General features: G+C 50.4%; 1 protein-coding gene across 7 annotated transcripts in view; it reads left to right on the plus strand.

The window, feature by feature from the left end:
• The first annotated feature begins 3,333 nt into the window (after positions 1-3,333).
• Positions 3,334-7,411, plus strand: part of TMEM269 (transmembrane protein 269) — a 37,742-nt gene continuing 33,664 nt past the window's right edge. For 2 of the 7 annotated variants that reach the window (XM_067567014.1, XM_067567017.1), the window contains exon 1: positions 3,334-3,409. The gene's annotated coding sequence lies outside the window, so the exon portion shown is untranslated. Of the gene's footprint in view, positions 3,410-3,841; positions 4,556-7,411 lie in introns of those variants that run through there. The other 5 variants (XM_067567011.1, XM_067567013.1, XM_067567015.1 and 2 more) reach the window with 4 other exon arrangements.

Genomic DNA, 7,411 nt, shown 5'->3' on the forward strand with positions numbered 1-7,411 from the left:
CTGCATAAAACACAGAGAATCAGGCCCAGAGCATTATCACTGCCTATGTGAGCAAAACCTGCCCCCCATATCCTCTTATCGCCATTGCATGAGAAACAGAAGAGATTTGTGCAGATTTGGAGTCTCCCTGTTTGATCAAGGTTTTTTGAAAACCAGTCAGCAGAAAGATGAGCAGGAGTTTAATGCTTCTATGAATACCCCTCACACAAAAGCATTTTTGCTGGCCCATGACCAGGTTGCAGAGCATGGAATGCAGCCAAAGCAAGTTATGGATAAAAGAGTTTACGAGAATCTTGGAGCAGAGATAGTTAAAATAATCTGTGCTGAAAAGACTTGAGGTATTCCACTGGGTATTCTTCATACCAGAAGCTGCATAAAATGTCACCAAAAACTATGATTATGAAAATGAGATTTTAACCTATGAAGAAATGTCACTCTCTCACTAGCCAGCAAACAGGAAAATATCTATGGGTCTTAACTACATTTGATAACAAAACAGATTGCTTGCATCTGAAGTTCCTCATAGAAGGTGGAACAGATAAGAGGATGAAGGGGCTTGTTTTGATTACCAGTTTGTTTCACAGCAGGCAATTGAGATACCAAAGAATTGTACTAAATGTGGCAAATCTGGGAAGAACCGGTGTGGTACCAACATAGATTCTGTGCAGCATTGATCAATCCTAGAATATTACTTTTCTAGGATTACTTTTAAAGGACTTGATACTGAAGTACTTACTGGCAACATTCTCACAGACTTTAACTTTAGCAGGGACTTTTGATTAAAGACTTCAGAAATGGGCTCTTAATCTCTGAAGCATTTACGCAATTCAAACCTGAAGCCATATATGTATTTTCATTGCTTCATCTTCATCATGTATTATCAGCCAGCAGAATTAAGAGAAATCACCGAGACCTGAAGTGGAGCAGAACAACATCCACTTCTCAGAATCACTGGCTGTAGAATTGTGATCTCAGTTGCTCCGTTCAATGGGCAAGCTTGGTTTGGACCCTCAGTAGGAGAGATCCACCCAGTTCTGAAGAAAAATAGAGCATTTCCAGAATATGAGTAGAGGTTTCTCTGGATACCTGCTCATTGATGAAGAAAACAGGCACTTGGTCTCAGATTTTCAAGGAGTTTAAGGGAGTTAGGTGTGCAATTCTAAAAAAATCCCATGCATTTTAATCATGGGTCCTGAAGCAGTTTTAAACATGGTCTGAAAACACGTGAGGCTAACAAATTTTAATTGCTTAGCACTGATGAGGCCAAATGAGGTTAAAATCCTTTTGATCTGAAGTAATTTTAAGTTATGTTTAATAGCCACTGCAGGAAACATTAAGTAAGGATAGACGGGACCTTAAATAGTATGTAGTAATTTGAGCTTTACACCTCTCATCCTTCAGTAGTCAATGTATTTGGGCTAAAGCCACAAAAGGACTTAGGCAGCATGAGATCCTCAAAAACTCCATTCAGCTGATGCCTAAGGTTCCTACGTTCTGCCATTAAAGTCCTGTTGGTTCCTATGTTTCTACCAGTGAGCATGTGGACAGCTGCCTCAGTCTCGGCATCCAGGAGCCTTCCTCCCTCTAAGCCCCAGCATGATCCTCAAACTAGACATTCCCTGTTTCTACCTCATCTGCAGGGCCCCATGGGGGAGCACACTCAAAGCCACCAGAGGAAGTACCCCTGCTTTATAACTTTTAGCCCAGTGGCTAGTGCTCTCACCCAGGACCTGAGTTCATTTCCTCCCTTTGTGTGCTATGGACAAGGGTTTGAATGTATGTCTCCCACCGCCTCAGACAGCACCGAAAGCACTTGGCTTTGGGGTATTCATGGGACTGGGTTCCTCATTCTCTCCTGTTGGTGCAGTTTTAGTATGTAGACATAATTACATATTCATTGGAGGAGGGGTTGGAAACCAGGCCCAACATCCTGGGTGAGTGCTCTGACCTCTGGGCTAAAAGTTCTACGGGGGAGTGCTCTTTCCCCTCCACCGGTGTTTTTTGCAAGAAAGGGCTTAGGCATCTAACTCCAGGAAAGGATTCACAGCTGAGAACCCAAAGTAGAGCTAGGCGCATCCTCTGACCCACATTTAGGCCATGTTTATACATACAGTGCTGCCACGGTGCAGATGCACCAATACAGCTGCGCCGCTGCAGTGCATCTGGTGAAGATGCTCTAAGCCGAGCTCTCCCGTCGCATAAAAAAACCACCTCCGCGAGGGCAGGAGCTATGTCGGTGGGAGAAGCTGTGTTTATTTACACCCCTGAGTGAGGTAAATTATGCTGACATTGGCTGTAGTGTAGTCGTAGCCTTAGGCAGCTAAAATGTATTGCAGAGGAAGCCGAGGCTAACTCTCCCCACTCATTGTACAGGTGCCTAACTGGGGGTGGTGGATTCTACCAAGGTGCCTAAAAATTAAGCACCTCAAGGCTGAGTGTGGCAACTCCGAAGTCCCTTTGTGAATCCAGCCCATTAGCTTGTTTGTGAGCAGAGTTCTTTGCTGATGTAAAGATGGTCTCTGAGGTTTTCTCCTTGTCCTGGGAAATGACATAAGGCCTGTGAACAAACAAAAGACTTTCAAGTAGCTGCTTTTCATACATGATGCATTTCTACCTTCTCTAGCTAGAATCGCCTTTCCTTACACAGTAAATGAATACAATTTCAGTGTTACATTTTTTAAAAGTCATGACCAATTCAGATTTTTTTTTTTAAGCAGGGGATCTGCCTCTGGAGGGTTGTTGTGAGGCATGAAGGCAGCTACTTCAGCCGGATTGCCCCAGGGTGAGTATGGGAAGGCTACCCATAGTAGGCTACTGAGGGATGGCACAGGGGATGTATGGGGGCTGCTGGCTGGGCAGTATAGAGGTTGTATTGGAGGGTGAATGAGGAGATGTTGGGGCAGGATGGGTTAAATAGGTGATGTATAATGGGTTGTTGGGGGTTGTATGGGGGCAATATAGCAGGCTGTTGGGAGGAGGCATGGGGCAGTATAAGGGGCTGCTGGGGGCATAGGATAGCCTGTGGGGGTGTAAGGGGTGCAGGGGGCTGCTGGGGCAGTATGGGAATGCTTGAGGGCAGGATAAAGGGGTGTCTAGGGGACTATGGGGGTGGAATAGTGTAAAGGGGGCTCCTGGAGGTGGCAGGGAGGCTGCTGGAGGCAGAGTGGGGTGTAGAGGGACTGCTGGGGGTCACTACAGGGGATGTCGGGGGCTGTTGAGAGGCCCCCCCCTTCTCCGGGAGGCCCCGCCCGGCCGACACTTCCGGTGGAATTCGCCCGGGGACTGGCGGCTATAAAAGCGACCGCGGGGCCGCGCGCTGCGAGAGGGAGCAGCGCAGCAGTCGGAGCCAGAGCCAGAGCCGGAGCCAGAGCCAGAGCCGTGTGCGAGTGCAGAGCCCACCGCGTCCCCGGTGAGTGCGGCCGGGCCGGGCGATGACCGGGCCCGGCGCCGGCGCCGGCCGGGCGCTGTCCAGCTTTCAGCTGGGGCTGCGAGCGCCCGTGCGGGGGGAGCGGGACCAGCCCTGGGCCCCCCCCCCGCCCCACATCGCTCCTAATCCGCCCAGCCCCCCTGCATCCGGACCCCCGCCCCGCCCTATATCGCCCCTAATTCGCCCAGCTCCCCCATCCTGCATCCGGCCCCTCGGCCTGCCCCACATCACCCCTAATCTGCCCAGATCCCCCATCCTGCCCCACATCACCCCTAATCCGCCCATCTCCCCCATCCTGCACCGGCACCCCTGGCCTGCCCCACATCACCGCCAATCTCTCCAGCCCTGCACCCCGGGCCATAGCCTGCCACCCCCTCACTCCTCTCGGCCCCCCGGCCGCAGCCTATCGCCCCCTTATCCCCACTCAGCCAAAGCATGTCACCCCCTTCAGCTACTTTAGTCCCCCATAGTCTGTTGTCCTTTCAGCCACAGCCTATTCCCCCTGCCCCCTCCTCACTCCCTTTGCATCCCTCTTTACAGTCTCAGGCACCGCTTTGTTCCCCAAGAGATCTTAGCTGCAGTAACCCAGTGACTTCCTGGGGCCTTGTTTTTCCCCACAACCCTCAGATGCCTTTGTGACCTAGCAACCTTGCTCAGGGTTGTGAAAACCTCCAAGACTTCCCCCTCGCTGTAGACACAGCTGGCTCAATGGAAGAATTCTTCCATTGACCTAGCTACTGCCACTGAAGGGGGTGGATTTACTGCAGCGATTTTCCATCGCTGTGCATCAGCGTGCGGCTATGCCTCTGTAGCATTTGTAGTTTCAGTCCTGTTTCTTTCCACTTCTGCAGCTCCAGCTACTTGGACCTGCCTCCTTGTGGAAGGCACTAAACCCTGGTCCAACCATTTCTCTCCTGGTATCTCTAGTGCTCCTCCCACCTCACTAATCCAATGTGTTTTTCAAAAAATTCTGTCCTGTGAATTAGCCCCACCCCGTTCCATGACTCAGGTCATTTCTGAGACGGGGATTGGTTATAAAATAAAGTAGTGCGTCAGGCTAGTGTTTTGAGCACAGGGCTGGGAGCAAAGAAACACTTAATTCTAATCCTGGCTCTGCCACTGATTTCGGTAAGTCACTTCTCTGTGTTTCAGTTTCCCATCTTTAAATAGTTAACATGCCTATATACTGGAGGGCTATGGGGGTGTTGTGAGGATGAGTCTGTTTGTGGACAGGGCTTTGAATGCAGTAGGGCCATGAGGTGTAAATCAGCAGTAACTCTGTGAGATGCCATCACCATCAGGGCAGTAAAATCCTATATATAAGTGCCAAGCGCTTGTACCGTGGAAGCTGGCAGGCAAATGGAGGGCCAGATTCTTCTCTCAATCTGATTTTACGCCGTTGTAATACCAATGATTTTGGTGGTGTTTCCCTTGATTTACACTAGGGTAAATGAGAGGGGAATCAAGCACAGAGTCTAATGCTTTCCAAAAATGCCATTGTTCGCCACTGAAAATGGTTGACTGTGCAGTGCTCTCTCCTTGCAGTCTCATCTCCTTTAGCCTTGTAACGGCACTTAGATTGCTTTGCCTGTAGAAGATATTAATAGCCCAGATTGTAGCTGCTTATCAAATTTACCATTGTATCTTCTTGGTGGGGCAGACTACAGTTGTTTACAGCACTTGCTTATTGTTTTCCATAGCAGGGGAGCCTTCCCAGAGTTTGTGCTCATCATGTTTGTATTTTTCTTTCAATCTCACCGTGCAGATTGAATTTACCTTTAAGAAAAGAGGTAGAAAAATGTTAGCTCTGTGGGGAATTTAGAAAAGATGGGCACAGCTTGAACAGCCAGCGCCTTTTCCTTCCAGTGACAGAACTGAAGAGAAATCTCTCATGCTGTCATGGCCAAAGTGCAATAAACACAAGAGCTATCTGGAGTGATCTGCAAAACAGATAACTTTGATCCCTGGTATCTGAGTCAGGGGACCTTTTTCCTCCTTGGACCTCTAAAGGCCCTGGATTTGCTAGGTGTATTTTACAAAGGAGGCAGAACGCTTGTGATGGATTAGGTTGCTCAAAGGATTTAGGGTTGCTAAAACTATGCCTCTTCCCCGCACTCCAAATAAAAACCCTGTTCATGCTCGGAGGGCTAAAAGGAGTGCTTGCTAACGTTTTACCTGGAAGGGCAGGGTGCGGTGGTGGTGGTCAGGGGTGGACAAGAAGATCAGAACAGTAGCCAAGAGTCTGGTTGCTTATCTGAAGTTTTCTCTGAACGACACCAATCTTTTGAGCCCCCGTCCGTCACCAAACCCCAGCTCAGAGCTTCCTATTCCCTCCCTAAACATTTGAGAAGCTGCCACATGTTCAATCTGTCCTCCCCTAACACTCCAGCCCGTCTCCAAGTCACTTTTCCACATTCAGGTGTGTGGAGACCTAGCTGCCTGAGAGCAGGTTCCCCCTCCCACCACCTGTGGCCTAACAAGGGAATGAGGACTGGGGGGGGCCCCACTTTCTTTCCTTCCCTCCCTTCTCTATCCACTCCTAAAAGGCTCTGTCTGAGGAAGTGGGAAAGAATTAGATTAACAGCTGCTTCCAGCCCCCATTCTCATCCTGTAGGGACAGAGGAAGAGATGGTTCTACTCATCTTCTCCAGGCCTTCCCTGTAGTGGAAGCGGTAGGTGGTAGGACCCCGGGCCAGCCTTAGGGAAAATGGCACCCTGAGCGAACTTGTATTTTGGTATACTGGGCCCCCGATGCCCCCCACCCATCCCCCCCCGGCCCACACTGCCTTCCCCGGCCCCCCACCCATCGCCTCTGGTCTGCATTGCCTCCCCCGGCCCCCTGTCCATTCCCCCATTGCCCCTTGACCCCGCTGCCTCCCCCACCCATTGTCCCTCACCCACACTGCCTTCCCCGGCCCCCCACCCATCCCCCCGTCCCACACTGCCTCTCCCAGCCCCTCCTCTCTTCCCCCATCACCCCGGCACTCGTTGCCTCTTCCGCCCATCACCCCATCATCTCCATTGGCTCCTCTGGCCCCCCTCCCCTGGCCTGCACTGCACATCCCCCCACTGCCCCTTGCCTGTGCTGCCACCCCCAGACCCCTGCCCATCCCCCCACCATCCCTGGCCCCACGCTACCTCCGCCAGCCGCCTGCCCATGCCCTCACCGCCCTTGGCCCTCGCTGCTTCCCCTGGTTCCCCATCCATCACCCCTGGCCTCTGCTGCCTCTCTGGTTTCCTCATTGCCCCCGGTCCCTGCTGTCTCTTCTCCTCCATTGCCCTGAGCTCCCTTCCGTAGCCTTGCACCTCTGCCCCATTCCTTGCCTCTTGACCATGGCACCCCCCGACCATGGCACCTGGGCATTTGCCCACATTGCCCACCTGTAGGGCTGGCTCTGGTAGGATCCATCTGCTACTATACCTCAGTTCACTCCTCCTTGCACTTTAGGACGTCCCCAGTTTTTATGCTCTAGTAACATTGCACTTCTGAAACCTCAGAGCTGTCTCTGATGAACCCTGGGGATTTCAGAAATGCAATGTGCTGTGGGATGTAAATACCAGGGAAGTCTCTCACTGCAGGGAAGTGTAACTGGATTCAGCAGAAGGTAAACTTTTCTTCAAAACCGCAACATTGTTTTTGAACAGGACCTTATAGCAAATTTCACTTTGAGTCTATCTTCCAGTCAATTATCTTAAGGAGACAGTAAGAGTAACAGTTTCCTTAAAAAAGGTTTTCTCTGTGTAAGAGGGAAGGGGTGTTTTTTTCTTTAACAGTGTGTTTCTAAACTTAGTAAATTGTCTTTCAAATCTCAGGAATTCTCCCTTGTGTAAGCAAATTTTGGTTTTGAAATTGCATGAGCATTCATCTTCCTTTAAGAGTAATTACGGTAATGCTCTGATGCTATCTCCCTCCATGTTCTTGCCCAAGAGATTGCCCCTGGATGATTCATATGAAGTTTCATTCTGAGCCTAGTGCAGGCTGGG

Source organism: Emydura macquarii, unplaced genomic scaffold (genome assembly GCF_026122565.2).
Source record: "Emydura macquarii macquarii isolate MOO-44397 ecotype Brisbane River unplaced genomic scaffold, CSIRO-AGI_Emac_v2 contig_2768, whole genome shotgun sequence".
In the NCBI taxonomy this organism is placed as follows: Eukaryota; Metazoa; Chordata; order Testudines; family Chelidae; genus Emydura; species Emydura macquarii.